The 15912-nt window shown below is 38.9% G+C and overlaps 1 long non-coding RNA gene across 2 annotated transcripts in view; it reads right to left on the reverse strand.

The window, feature by feature from the left end:
• LOC143163914 (uncharacterized) overlaps positions 1 to 15912 on the reverse strand; it is a 35639-nt gene that overhangs the window by 15130 nt on the left and 4597 nt on the right. For both annotated transcript variants that reach the window (XR_012995992.1, XR_012995991.1), the window contains exon 2: positions 2517 to 2618. This is a non-coding gene — a long non-coding RNA (uncharacterized LOC143163914). The remainder of the gene's footprint in view (positions 1 to 2516; positions 2619 to 15912) is intronic.

Below are 15912 nucleotides of genomic sequence, written 5' to 3' on the forward strand. Positions count from 1 at the left end.
AAAGGTTTAGGGAATAAAAGAGTTCGGCACTCCGCTACATTCTTCAGCACTTACACATATAGCTAGGAATGACAAAAAAAGTACTTGTGTATAAGCGTATGTATTTTGTCTTCACGGCTTCCATTCCAGTGGAGAGACAGATAACTCATTTACCTAACTCTTCAGAGGAGTCTGCAGCACTGTCAATGTTGGCCTTGTCTCATGAAGCCTGGCCAAAATCCGCTTTTGGGGGATCCACAGAAAAATGGATTTCTCCCAGCAGGAAAAAGAACTTCATTCTGCAAAGGGACAAACTCTCTACAACTGACCACATGGCATGCTTCAAGTAAAGAGTTAACTGACTGTTCAAGCTGCTGTACTGACAGACCATTTATCATCCCAAGCACTCCTCCCCAGACTACCCATTCCACGTAATATATTAGGTTCAACACATGCTGCAGATGTGCACCTTTTTTTGAACAATTATAATCAACTTAGATGAACGTCTTCAGTAACTCCACGTCACCAGTTTCCGTACTTTCCCATCTGTGCACAACAACCTTGTTTGGTTTGGCTCATGACTAGTAATTTACATAAAAATTTACCTTTCGAGACCAGAATTATATGCCAGCAGGTAAATACTTTAGCACTACGGACAGAATTAGCTTTTATGAAATGACAATCTAAAATTTGTGGACATGTTTATGGTTAGTAGCTCCTTTAAATTCCATCCTGAGTTACACAGAGTGTCTCGGGATGCCTGGTTGTGACTGTCATTCAGTTATATCATGGATTTGATCATTCTAAATATTCATATCAAGAAAGATTGCCATTATGGCAAAGTAAAAGTAGAACAAGTGTTTTAACAATTCCATTGCATTTTGACAGTTCTCACGATGACTGTACCTTTAAAACAAACACCTTATGATACATGTACATGCTGCTCACAATGTCTCTATTGACTCTCCCTTATCACCGACTTATTTAAGTTTCCAGTTGGAAGCCATCAGCTTTGAGAGAGCTGGTTAAGTATTTTAATGAGGTGCCGGCTTAGAGCTCAAATTTTAATACTCAAAAGGAATAACAGTTTATAACTGCCAGCCTCCAAGGCTACATGACACACATTACTTTTTAAGAACATAAACAGGATAATTTAATGTTACAAAACAGAATTAGACTTTGCATTCTCTGGGACTGTAAAATTATTTCAATATGTATTAGCTCTAGGTTTTCCAAACATTATCAACATTATCAATTCTATTCAATGCAAAAACTTCCAGCTGTGACAGTTAAGACTGCAATTAAGAAAAAATCGTGCCAATTAATTAACCAAAAAGCCTCACAAGATAAAGGTGATACTAAGTCCTTTTCAAGGACACCTCCCAGTTAATACAAGACTCCTGTTTAATTGTCCAGCAATGAAGTGCATTCTATTACTTGGCATTCCTGCTTATTTGGAATTGTACAAACAGAACTACTCCTCAGTAGGCTAGGCGTGGATTTTACGTTAGTCATCACAACGTAAATAACATATCTTAAACCCCAACTATGGATGCAGCAGATTATACATACAACCAAAAAAAGAATGCTTTGAATTTTTATCTCAACAGTTACAAAGCAGGAGAAAATCTTGATAGGATAACCTTCCACACAGATCAGGTTCCTTACAACCAGATAGCTTCCGCTTTCAGTGAAAATAAGTGGTTCAGAACGTCCTTTTCCTGTCTTCACCACAAAGATGTAGTCTTGGTTCCTAGAGTGAGGTGTAGACACTTCTTTCCTCCAAAACTAATCTAATCCTTGGTTCTCAGGACACCAAAAGAACTTCTTTTCAGAGTTCTTCTCCACACCTATTAACTTCTACAACCACATTTTTTCTTTCAGTTCCTCATATATATGTGTTTAGAATACAGCATGTTTGATTTAGGCCTGCTTGATTTGGTATTTTGTTTCAAACACAATGCAGAGAACCGGCTTATTGCCCTGCTACAAGCCAACTTTGGCCTCTCTCCCAGAACACATACACCCTCTTGAACCTCTCCCCTTCACCCAGATCAGCACATAATCCTCCAAACACATTTCAGCAGGAATGACAAAACTCAAACTCAGCTATAACTTTTAAAATAGATGGCTTCTTGCAAATACCTGTATACTGTATCAAAAGATGCACTTTTTTTTCCCTAAACCATCTTGTCCATATTCCACGGGCTATGCTTTCCACTGACCACCTTTAGAGATGGTCATCTTACTACCTTTTTTGCCAGCCTGATCTATCTTCCTGAGATGGTCTGACTGGTATACGTCTAATCAAACTCTGAACTCAACTTGGATTTGATCTCAACTTTTATTTAACTTTGAAGTACACTGCTTTTATTTAAGACTTGAAGGGTTGAGGGAGTTAGAGGTGGGGAGACACTAGTATGTTTTTCTAATTATATCAGCTGATTTTTTAGAAAAGATATTATCTCTATTTTTAAAAAATTGTAGTCTCTCTCCAATAGATGGATTGGACATGCAGTCAGCAAATAGATAAGTACCTGAACTTGCTTCATTCATTTCTGAGGCAGAAGAGGCAAGAATCTTCTGTTGCGCTGTAAAACCTCAAGCTGAAAACTGCAATTCAGGTACAGTTCTCCTCCCTTAAAGGGAAAAAAAGGAAAAAAGAAAAATCATTCATCTGACGATGACCAGGAAAGAGACTGGCAATTTGTGGTGAGCTAAAGTCAGTATAAAACATTCAGATATAGACCATCTGCCTGAATTGTACCTCCTACTGTCCCAATTGTCAAAACGAAAATCTACATGTTCCCAGAAGTGCAGTTCTTCACAAAACCTGAAATACGTCCCGTCCACCTCCAATGAACAGAGGCTAATCAATGGTTAAAACAAGCATTGGTAAGAATGTAGTCTGGGTTAGACTACTATAAAACATGCTTTAGCTAGATATAAAAGCCTGGTAATAAATTTACTGTAAAACAAGATGTAAGAATCGCCCTTGTCGTAAAAACACTGAAGCACGTGGATGTATATCTTGTACAAAGTTAAGCTGAACTAGAAGACGACATGAACCACCTGAACTTGCCATCCGCCTCTCTGCCAGGGTGTTACCACCTCCACCAGAGAGTCAGCAGACTACTTCATGCAAGCACTATCTTATAATTCAGGCAAAAATTCAGACAAGTTAGCTCAGATCACCAATTTAAATTACTAGGCTTATCTAGCTCATTTTGCCTGCAGCAGGTTACAGGACACTCACATCATCCTTCTGGATGCCTTGCAAAAGGCAGCACTTACGCTGGGGAGAGGATTAGGAGCTGCAAGTCAGGGGGAAACAAACATCCAGTTACAGCTTTATGTATCAAATGAACATTTCCACAGCAACCACTGACCCAATCATCCCAATTTTCAGGGTTAAAGTTTAATTTAATCAAAAAAAGAAGCATAAAATATTAATTTGAGCCTGTTACAAAATGTAATTAATCCGCCTGTTTCAAAAAACTGATAGGCCATAAATGAAATAGACAACTATAGTAGATTAAAGTGTCAGGTTTTGTGCATTTCTGTTGATATTTTGGGGCATTACGTTTGCTCATTTCTGCGGGTAAGAAATGAAGGTGAATTCTACCTGATCTGTACAAATACCTCTGCACTCAAAAAAAAAGTTGAATTTTAACTAAAAATAGTAGTAATAATACAAAAGTAACAGTGACTTGCCTAAAAAAAACCCCCAAAAAAACCCAAACCAATGAAGTTTGCAAGCATCTGTTCTCTCTAATTTTTCAAGAGGAGTTGTTATTATTCTGCATCAGGAATGAATGTGCTCCATATAGTTTAAAAACGTGATCCCCTTCCCTTTCACCGTGTAAACAAGATCATTTACAAGAGCTGGTTCAAATTCAAGATTACAGTTATTTACCAAAAACTAATCCAGGCTGTGAGTTAACCACGCCACAGAGAGAACGACTTGGCAGCTTAGACACGACAGCTCACACAGCTATATCGCTTCCATGGCCAACCTGTGCTCAGAAACACTGCGTAACACAGCCGAGAGCTCCAAACTGCTCCACGCAGAAGCCAACTCAAGTGTTACATCACCGTCGTCTTAAAACTGGAAGCACAGAGTGCAGATGCAACAGACTGCCTTTTTTGGGGTTTCTTGCCACTTTCTCTCCAGCTAAAGGACAGAATTCACTGGTTTCTATTTTGTCCAACTATTTGTTAAGAGAAAATGCTTTCAGTTACAAGCTTAATATATAAAACAAACTTCTGTTGTCATATACTTCAGTAATCATCATTAAAAAAAAGTATTTTACACACACATTTAACTTCTAAGCACTGCAATGTCATAGAATTTACTGGCAACCCAAGTATTACCAAAATGTACATTCAGAGAAATATAAATGATGAGATGAGAGCAAAGCAAACTGTAAAGATCAGAATCCATGCTAGGACAGTCAGACGAAGGCAGGTAATCCAAACAAACTCACTATCACACCTTCAACACTTAACCTACTGGTTTCTTAACTGTAAATTTCCTAACACAAAAGATTTAATGTAGATTTCTAAATATTTGAAAGAAAAATACAAGACATACCACAAAGATGATGTGACAAAGTGAATTGAAAATTCTTGGAATATCACTGAAGAACATAGTCACACTATACACAGATATGTGACGTATAAAGCCCTCTTTAAAGACAAAACCCTGGTTCTCCCAGTAGTAACACTCTCTGCAGCTCCACAAGAAGTTGCCTCTGAGTAAGTACGAGCACGTAGCTTCAGCTTACTGCCCTTCATGGAACAAGACAAAGCAGGTCTACTCTCATGCAGTGGTAGGGGGCCTTAGGGAAGGAAGCAGGGATGATGCCAGAAGGACGTTGATAATTTTGCACAGCTCCTTCTACTTATATACTACTCCAGGTATACAGTACAACAAATATAAGCAAAAACCACTTGCAAATACCTGGAAGCTTTCTGTTAAGTGCTAAAAACTGCAAACCAGCCCGCCTTCTTTCTCTCCTTTCCCACTGCTGTCTTAACCCCCTCCCTCTCCCAGCCACATGCCCCTCCTACATCTCTTGAGTTGACTGTGGCACCTGACTACAATATGACCCAAATCAACTGTCACAGAACAAGAATTAACCAAAAAGACATCTGCTGCTGGATTAGGAGACTGGGGCTGGCTTGCTGATCATGTGGTCGGATGAGCACTAGGCCTAGCACAGGCAACGTGAAAGGAGCACATACTCCTTTAGCATCGGCAAGTCTTCAGCTTAAGTTAGTTTCTACTGTTTATATGCAAGTAAAAGAACAAGTAAGAAGGTGCAGTGCTGAAGAGGATACAACTGAGGATTTCCCTAATAACCTAATTCAGCTGAAATGAGACATCACTAGCAACTGTTAGATGTTTAATTTTGGTATCTTACCTTTTATCAGCAGCACAAAAGTCAACATTTCAACAAATACTGTATTTTAGTGTCTGAAATATGGCTTTAGATACAATTTCAGGGGAATGTCGGTTGCTTGCTGTGTTCAGAGAGCCAGATTTAGAACAACTGATATTCCACAGAATCCTTGAAAGCATCTGGAATAAGTGGCTAATGAACAGTTCAGCTGAAGGCTTTATAGGACATTTTCAAGCTTTCGCATATGGCAGAAGAGAACTTGGACTCTGAAATGTACTATGACAGTATTTGTATATACCTGTGTAGGAGGGATTACCCTCTAAATATTTTCAATGAGTTCTGCATGTCGATGCCTCTTAAATGCCAGCAGTCATCAGGTTCAGCTGATCAAAATTTAGTCCATTTATTTGTGGAATAAACAGCTTAGAATAACCTTTCTTGTTTCAGATTGCTACTTCAATACGAAGGCTGACAACCTGCTCATACAAAAAAATCTGCTCATTTTCAGCAGTCGCTCATTTTGTTGTCAGTCACTGAGACTATTATCAGTGGCTCGTCATCCTGACCAAGGATGGCAGGACAACAAGTAAATTGACTCAAGGTCCTGTTTTTATAATAAGCTCATACTAAACCAAACTATACAGTTACAGTACCTATGATAGCTGAATGGAACTGCAACCTTCATACTATCTTTTAAGAGGCCAAGGCTGGTGCCTTCTCTGCTTGTCCAAGCAAATTTTCACTTTCTGATCTGATAATAAAAAAAAAGAGCAGCAGAATAAGAGGGAAATCAGGGATGTAAGATTGCAGAGGATGGATCAGAAAACCCTAATAATTCTTTTCTAGAACTAAACAATATGAAATGCTATTAATATAAACAGGTATTTTTTTTTGCTTAACAGTAGAGATTAGAAACAAGTAAAAAAAAGAAGAAAGGAAAAGAAAAAAGAGAAACCAAGATGGGCAGCTAAGCACCAAAGTCCGCTGACAGCCTGCAGGAGATAGACACCTCGTTTTTATTTGTACCCTTAAAAATTACTCCTGCTGCCAAGGCTACAGTGTCGATCTGCCCTATTTACAGCCACCAGAAGCCAGAGATGAATACAATTGCAGTACCGCAAGATCTGGCATGCTAGGTAAAGGCACTACTTTATTAGTGGCGTTCCCATCCTCGAATCCTCAATAAAAGAGGAAAATCACCAATGGCAACTAACTTGGAATGAACACAAAGCACATTCAAATAACCATCGGAAGTGCCCAAAGGAGACAGACGTTAACCACCCTCACACTCACCCTCAGTGTAGACCTGAAACACCTTTGGGCCCGACATCCACATTTGACAGTTCTTCCCTTGAATGTTGTTTGGTTTGTTAAAAATCAGAAGCATCAAATAACAGTGCCTGGTGCAGTTACTGAACCTAAATACAGCCCTCTAACAATTGTTTAATTTATTTCCCACTGTCATGCACTAAGACTTTTGTCTTAGGTCAGAACAAAAGAATTCCAGACTCATGCCTGTGTTAGGTGCAGAGAGATTTTGAAATGACAGAAGGACAATAACTATTAATTATATGTTGGAAGGTTATTTGTGAAGAGCAGGCAGTTCAGGGGAGGGGTGGGGAGGGGGAGAGAAGTCAAATTGCTTTCCAAGAATAAAAAGGAAAACTTTTTCAAAAACAGTATACTTTGCCATTTTATCTTTGCTTCTCTCCCAAGACCAAAGGCAAAGATCTTGCATTATGACTCTATCACTACCAAATTATTTTTATACGTATAAAATCAAAATGTTATTATTCTCCAAAATAATAAAACTACAAAATCTAAAAAAAACCCCAAAACCCAAAGTATCTGTCAATTCAACTGCAAGATACATAAAATGCTACCTGACAGCGTCAGTTTAGTCGTTCTCCCAGATTACAAAGGTTTACAAATAAGAATGGCATGCTTGAAAGATTCCTTTAATAGCTTCACCACAGCTGAGAAGTTTAGCAGGACATGAGCAAGCACGGTGATCATCATTTCAGGAATCAGATAAAGAAACAAACTCCTTAAAAACTCTATGTTACAGTTCCAGTTAATTATCTACTAGAAGAAGAAAACAACAAAGACCTTTAAAAAAAGCCTCTCAAAACAACACTGGAGTTTTCAGGAATGAGTCATTCTACCTGCTGTATGGGACTGGATGTAAACAGAAGATCCCACCCGCCGTGGGACTGAGCCGAGTAGCACAAATGCAGAAGTGGCAATGGTGGTGCCACCCTGTCCGGAAGGGGAGCTGCTCTTTCCACTGTTGCGGGACACAGCGGGTCGTACGGTTGGTCTGTTCCAGACTGTAGTCTGGGAGGTTGGAAAGAATCATATATAAGGTTTTGTTGTTGTTGTTAAATTACAGGTCGAAATAATTTAGGAGGTTTAGATACTGTTTCATTACAAGCTATTTTTATTACATCTCTTCTACAATATAAAAAATAGTCTTTAAAATTAAGTTTAAAGCAATACAGAAGAAACTTTTTTAAAAAGCACTTTATCCCCAGAGCTCAAATAAGGTTATGTAAACAAACGTGCATTTGTTAGGCTACAGAAAGCAGTAAGCCTTTTGTCTAGCTGCTTCAGTTTCCTTTTTTTTTTTCTTTTTTTTTTGTAAAATGCTGACAGATTTGTTAGGTACCAACAGGTCGAGCAACCTAACAGTTCAGCTCTCTTTTCACTACCTACCATTACCTTCACAGTATCAAGACCCTCTTTAGTCAAAAATAAATGAGGCTATTCCATTTGACAGCACACTTTCCCCCCTGCCTCCAACAGCTGTAACCTAATAACAAAAAAAAAAAATTAATTAAAAAAAATTAATGTTAATTGCCAAGCCAACCCCACAAATTTCTATTAATTTAGAATTAAAAACAGTGACTGCACCATATAATCTTGTTTCTTATGCTTTGCTATCTCTCCTCTTCTTGACAGTACAAAACACGTATCATGCATACTTAGAATCCAGTATATTCCCAGTTAAACTGTAGAATATGGCAGCATCCAAGCATCCCCAATTATCTGCATCGAGACATAAATGGATCATAATTTATCAGTCAGTTTGCTTATGCAAAGTAGGTATTACAAATCACACACATGATAAGAGAGGAGTGTGTGTGCAGAAGGTATCTAGGAGATAAAAATCTATGTGAATCTAAACCAGAAAACATATGCTTTCAACCTACAAAAAAATCAAAACCCACAGCTGTCTTCAAGAAACTACAGCATGTCAAATTCAGCTTTGCTTGTGCTCAGAAGATCTTTCTTGGAAGGGCTGTAGCTATTTTTTTTTTTTTCTTCCAATTTAAGCTTTTTCTAAAGATGGGCTAGAAAAGGACTAAGACTGCACATGTACATCTTCGACTAGTATCTCATAGAGAAAATAACTTCTTCTGAGAAGCTTGTGAGGAAGATTTTCAAATCAGTGGCTTGTCTGCTACCTATGCTCTTTCTCCCCACCGTGACTGCAGTTTGTTACTTGTTTTAATGGCACAAATGAGAGCCAACCTAAGAAAAGGAATCTAAAAAACTGTAATGTTTTACATCCCGTTACTCTAAGTGTCACATGCAAAACCAAGCTAGTATAAATAGCCCTGTACTACATGCAGGGGAACTAATATAAAATCTTGCATATAGGATGTCTAGTATCAGTGAAAACTCCTGTAAAACAGGTATTGCATCACAAGTGGTGAAAATTCCTTCAAGGGGAGAATCCAGCAGGGAGAAGATTGCAGAAACTTGTGTTAGGTTTTCAGGTACTGTGCGGTAAGGGGGCATCTGAACCAAGGGACTAGCCCACCCAAGCAAGCGTAGGAAGAACCCCACATAAACACAGAAAACTTTGTGCGACAAACACAAAGACAGAGGTCATTTGGCCCCAGACACATGGGTATCTAAACTAGATAACTTTGTTTCTTGAATGAAATGCTTTAACACCTCTAAAGCTGTATAGTCATTTGGCTTGTCTGCTTATGTTTCTGGAATGGTAAAAAAAAAAACAACCAGAGAGGCTCATTAACCAAATCTTTAGCTGCCGCTAGGTACTGATTAGCTCAGCACTCCTCTAGCTGTATTTTGACACATTTTGCGAAGCTAGTGATTGTGAGTGTGAAGGGGCTGAGTGGCGAACAGAACCTGACTCTGAATTTGTCTCTCTGCAGCTGTCTCAGCTGTGCTGCCAGGAGAAAGCAAAACGCAGTGACACCCTACACTCGATTAACTGCTAGTTAGCCATCTCTGTAACCCTGAAACCAGAGACCACAAATCTAGAAGTATATGCAAAGAGCTTGCATCATAAAGAAAAGACAATTTTGAGCAATATTCTATTTCTTTTCTTAGCAGGTAGGCTAAAGTGCTCAAAAGCAAGTGCTTAAAGGCTTGCATATACGTCGGACCATCTAAGCACGTAAACATGTGGTCTGATTTGCTAAAGAACCCAGTGTTCAGCAGTTTGCACTGGGGGGTAAGTGTTCTCAATATACGCTCAGAAATAAAACAAAATTAGGCCTTTTATGGTTTTGGGGTTTGATTTTTGGGGCTTTTTTGGGGGGTGTTGGGGTTTTTTTAAAGATGTATAGGGAAATTGTAGTGGCAAGCACTTTACATTATTAGAACACACTAATTGTCTTATCACTGCATACAATGAAAAATTAATTTTATTTGGAATAAGAAAAGTTGTTCAATAATATTTGGAATAAGAAAAGTGATTCAAGATGTGGCATTCTCTCGAAAGAACCAGGTTTTGAAATCATGATTACAGAGAGATCTCCAGCTTTCAGCTGAAGTAAGTATACTAAAATTTTCTGTCTTTCAGTGGCAGGAAAAAAACCCCAACACCAAAAAAACCTCAAACCAACCCAAACCTGAAAGCCAGAAAATCTCATTTGAGCTTTAAAAGTCTGCAAGCCCATTGCATTAAGGTCTGATTAGTGGTTTCCTGCTACTTGTCAGTATTGAAGGGAAAGATAAGTTATCTTCATGGAAGGCAAAATAATTCTTAATGAGGATAATTAAAATACGGGTTAATGAATCTTTTACAAGATACACTTATGGAACTATACAAAGACATAAAATCTTGACACAAAATAGACGAGGTTATATGATCTCCTAATTTTTTTCTGGCAACAAAATGGCATATAACACACAACAGCAGTAACACATACCATTTGTAAGGCTGCTGACACTGAAACACAGTTAAGACATTTTTAGGTGGCTAACAAACCTCCGCTTACCCAACTGCTGCAGCTTGTCGAAATTTATCTGGGCTCTGCAGTGGTAGAATTCACATCCTTTAATTGAGGTAAACAACTGAACAGTGAAAATTCATTACAGTGATTCAAATACAGATTACAGGCAGAAATTAAATAATTAAAAGTTAAACAGATTCTGCTAAACTATAAAGGATGGAAAGAAAGAAAGAAAGAGGTTAACGGGAACAAATGGGTTAAAAGCTTGATCTACCAAAGCTTATAGCAAATCTACTGTACAATGGTTTAATTTACCAGTCTCCACGCTCTTTCGCTATTGTCTTATACCACTAAGAGATTACCGATTTGTATTCCCATGATGCCTGTAAGACTACTTCAGTCAATGTCAGTTTTCCAACACATCTGAGATACTGTTGTTACCAGGCTAGAATTATTTCAGACTGACAGTCCAGAGTAGGATGTAAGGAATATATCCTGACCTTCCTGATCTTCTCTGTTGGAAAGAATCAGCACAGGTTCATGCGCTACTTACTTTCTTCTGTAACTACCATCTAGGCCTCAACAGGCTTTCTCCACTGGCTTGCAAAGCTTGGTAGATCATTAGCAAAGGACAGGAATAGCCAAAACAACAAGCAGGTCTAAACTGTATAGCATTTTTCTCTGGGGGTACTGTGGAGTTGTCTGGTATCTCCTCACAGGAGTTGAAAGTAGAAACCAGACAGGGAGAGCACTAACTCCGCACATTTCATGGACTATGGTCTATCTACAAAATGACACCTTAATTTTCAGAATTTTGTTTTGGTTATTTGCAGAACAGTTATTTGCTTTCAATAATGAAAGCAACAGAGTCAATGTCATATTCCTCCCCCCCTAATTACAGTAAAGTTTTGAGTTTCTTGACAGAAGTTCTTCTCTTGCCAAGAACAAACAGATAGAAGGACTAACTGCTCAATGATCTTTTCTGAACACCTGACTACCTACTGCACTTCCTAAAAAGCAAAATGTCTCATCTTCAACGATATACATGTCTTAGTAATACATATGGAAGTCGATGAAATATACACCAGTTGGAAGAGCAGACCCAAGAACCTACCAAACCCAACATCTACCAAAAAGAAAAACTATAATCAAACACTACTGAAATATTACAGCATTCCATATTGATGCTAGGCTAAAAAGCTAGTTTTAGAGGCTAGTTTCACTGTATGTTATTGAAAACGTACCACAGCAAATTTGCATAACTCCGTCATGTACAGTTGTCATCACGTGGCACCCAAAAGCGGTAACTATTTCATATCAATGCCACTTTCAATTAATAGACTGCTGACTGGTTTATAGCACCTGCATCTCTAACAGCTTCCTTTCTAGCCATGCTCTGTGGCCTTGTACACTATGCAGCATGCATATATCACATGCGGTTACATCTCCCCACTTGATGACTTCTTTTAAAACGGGCTATACTGTGCCTTTCCACAGGAGGAAAATGCAGAGCATTCTTTACAAGTGTCATTCAATGAGTGCTCAGCATATAGCCCATTTCCTAACTTGCCTTACGAGAACTGCAACAACATAGATAAAACTTTTGTAGCCTTACAAAAGCAACATGCGTGGACATTCAGGTGAAAAAACCCCCACAAATATTCTACTCATGAAAATGAAAGCTACGTTCAACGTCTGCACATGTGTTTTTACAAAATCAAAAGAGCAAAGGACTTTTAACTGATGATACTCCACATTCTTACGCAAAAAAAGTTACCAAAGGACAAATTTAATACTGACCATTCAAACAAAGTAAAGGTTCTACCTTTCTTCAGATAAGCACTGGAAACACCACACGTAATCTTTCAGTGAGCTTATTCTTTGGAAAGGGGACTGCTCATTTCCCAAATGTACCATGTTCTGTTGCGTGATCACAGATCAGTGTCCTCAACTACCTCCAAGCCTGACAGCTGAGCAACAGGGTATCGGTTTTTGTCTTTGGGTAAGACAGCATTTTAAAAACAAATGCAAACAAGACTACGGGGTATGAAATACTGTAAAGCTAAATTCAGGGACTTGTCAGAAACAGCAGGTCAAGTTACTCAGCAGCACAAAGGGCCTCTGTGTTTAAGAACCTGTCTTTCAAAGAGATACCATGTATATCTTCCCTGCAATTCCACTGCTGTTACTGTAGGTTGGACTTTGTTACCAAAGCAAAGACACTGCTTGCTACCAGATTGTCAAACAAATCTGGTAATTGGGCTGGAGATGGAAGGAGGGGTGAACAATTACCAATTTGCCTAGCAAATGAGAATTTAATTTAAGTAAAAGACTGCTTTTCTTCTGTTCCAAAACACGGAGTAGTAGACAGGGGATTCAGAGATCCCTTTCTTCCGTGTTTCTATTATCCAGTGCGTCCAGCTGTCTTAAATACCTGGAAGGCAGTTCCTCAGTACTAGCTTTTCTAACTTGCATCAATTCTTAACCTCTCCCCTTTCCTTACAGTGCAAGGCTACTTGCCAGTATCGTCTGCGTTAGCTGTCCAACCCCCTCCATCTCAGTAGAGGAAACTCACTAATACCAGCATTAACCGCTTATGATTCAGCAGTCCACAATATGGTACGAGTTACGCCGTGCTGTATGAGGTAGCTTTCCAGTACTTCCTTTACTGTAGCCTTGTTAATCAAAATGGGTGTTGCAAAACTGCAGTAAGTGCTAATAAAATTTGTTCACTGTCTCCTAAGTCCTCTTGAAAAATGTGTACACAGAAATTCAGACATTTTACTTAGCCACACCGTACAGCTGGCACCGCAGAGTAGTTTACAGAAAGGCAGAGGAAAACAAAATACAGAACCTTTTCCTGGCAGATATAGGTCACAACTAAACGTTTAAACAGAAGAGGCTTGGTGTAACCGAGTTCTATTGCACAAACCAGAGTGAAAGCTTCAGGACGTCACCTTATGCCTGCAGTGGAGGAGGGGGATGAGGAAAGAGCATATTAAAAATAAAAGCAGAGGAAGTGCTACAAATGCTTCCACTTTATCTAACATCTCTGCCGATTGGCTGGGAGAGCTGTTGCTACACGAACTCTGCCTGCTCCTACCACACATCGTAAGCCCCGCTCTCCTTACAACAGACTACCACGGCAGCACGGCAAGCCGCACGGAATTAGAATGCCCAATGACCATCCTCCCTCAAGCTGAGCGGAAAAGTAACAAGTTTGCCTGAGAACGTACAACTCCCCGAAATTAAGCTGTGTACGGGCAGAAAGCCTTAGTCTATAGACGTTTCCTGCGAAGCCATGCAAACTTGTGTTATATTAGTTCTCGTTTCCAAAGCAACTGAACATGGTTCAAATTCCTGCTGGTGTACTGTCCGATAAAAATCTTTTAAAACTGCATGATCATTGTAAGAAGGAAAGCAGAGAGACCAAGGTGAGGCCATTTCAAAAGGTACTAAACTGAAAGCAGAAAGCAAATTGAACTCCCTCCTAAAAGAAAACAAGCCATGGGTTTACAATTAAAATACCCTTAAAGGTTTTGGGTTTTTTTTAATTAAAAAAAAAAAGATTTCCCTTTTTGTGTGACCTGTGTATTAAAATCAGCTCTGACAAGACTGTACCTGAGGGTCTAAAAATCTCACCTGTCCCAGCATTAACTCTTTTTATTGGAAATCAAGGGTGTGCCCTAGCCCAGGGAAATGTGATGCAAAAATACCTGCTGCTTAAGATATGAAATGGAAAAGCTAACATACTACCTCTTCAGCTCCTATTCTAATGCAGAGCAATGTTGGATTTGGAACAAAACCCAGAAACTTAATAAAATGAACAACAATGTTCTGAGAACTGATATGCTTGAGCAAGCCCTGAGCGGGCCATGGGATTCAGTAATACACTTTGATCATAAAAAAGTAATATAAACTGAACGATCCCAAGTAACAGGCCAAGCTGCTGAGAAAATCCTCCATGTATAATTAAAAAGAATAAGTTAATAAGGTTGTCTGATTAATTCAGGTCCGTCAATAGTATAATTGTTACAGCTTTAGGTGTCATCTTTAAAAACAGCGTTAATGTGAAAGACCTTGCATGCAGATTTCAGCAGCAAGTGGGACTTAAATCTCCAACACTAAAACCTGATTCAGTTGCGGTGAATGGGAAAATTCTTCTCCAATTACAAAAAGTAATTGACCAAGAAGTCACGAGCCCTTCGTCACGGGAGTCAGTTACACATGGAAACTATAAGATATGCACATTTGGGTTTTGCAACAATACCCATTAGGGCCATAAAATAAATAATTGCATGTACAAACACGTTACCAGTAAGCTGAATTCTGCAGTTCTGCCTAATGCAAAATACCCAACAGAATTTTATTTCCTTGGAAGTTGCGTTTGTACATAAAGCGTGATTTGAACTCCACCAATGTAAAAAAAAAAAAAAAAAAAATCAGAAGGTGGTGACATACACAAACAGCAAATGAATGAGGCACTTAGATGTAACCCTTCTGCTTCCTTACTGCACCCGCCGGACAGGCAGAGAAAGGAATGCTGGCACATGCCTCAGCTGCTTCCGTGCACCCGTCAGGTGGCCACGGCTGCACAGACAGGCGATTGCAGCAAACTCCCCTATGACCTAAGAAATTCATGCACTTCTGAAGACAGAATCCAGTTATAAACATGGAACCAAAGAACAGAGGCCAATGATATCTTATTTCAACGATAATATAAAGAGTAATTTGTCCACTGCCTAAAATTCAATGCTGTGATGACAGCATTGTTAATATTGTATTTAAACACATCAGTATTTCTTCAAATTATTTGTTTTGGATGAGAATTTCATATTGAAGTTATTGTTTTTGACAGATATATGAACAATTATTTTCCTACTGTCTTGAACAAGTAACTTTACCCTGATTTCTTTGCAATAGGGGCTGTAGTATCTTAGCCCAGTGTTTGCTTCTGTAAGGAGCACCATGAATGAAGTCACGATTGTTTTCATGTCAATACCATCACTTAATTAAACAGTACAGTTACACCCTCTCATTTAAGTTGTGGTTAAGAGCCCTGTGGTTGCGGGTGGAGGAGGGGGAAAGTAGGATGAAATGTAAGAAGGAAGGGATATCTCTTCCAGGGAATGGGAGCCCAACTTAAGTTCACATATAAAAATTAATCCCCAACTGCCTTTAAAAACCAAGAAAGTCATCTTTAACTCAACAGGAACTTCTTTCCTTCCCAAAAAGTATTTATGGGCTATTGTCTACTTTTGCCCTGAGGAGCGTACCTCAGCAATAGGTACGTCCGTCCCTTTATATACTGTCCA

Source organism: Aptenodytes patagonicus, chromosome 8 (genome assembly GCF_965638725.1).
Source record: "Aptenodytes patagonicus chromosome 8, bAptPat1.pri.cur, whole genome shotgun sequence".
Lineage (NCBI taxonomy): Eukaryota > Metazoa > Chordata > Aves > Sphenisciformes > Spheniscidae > Aptenodytes > Aptenodytes patagonicus.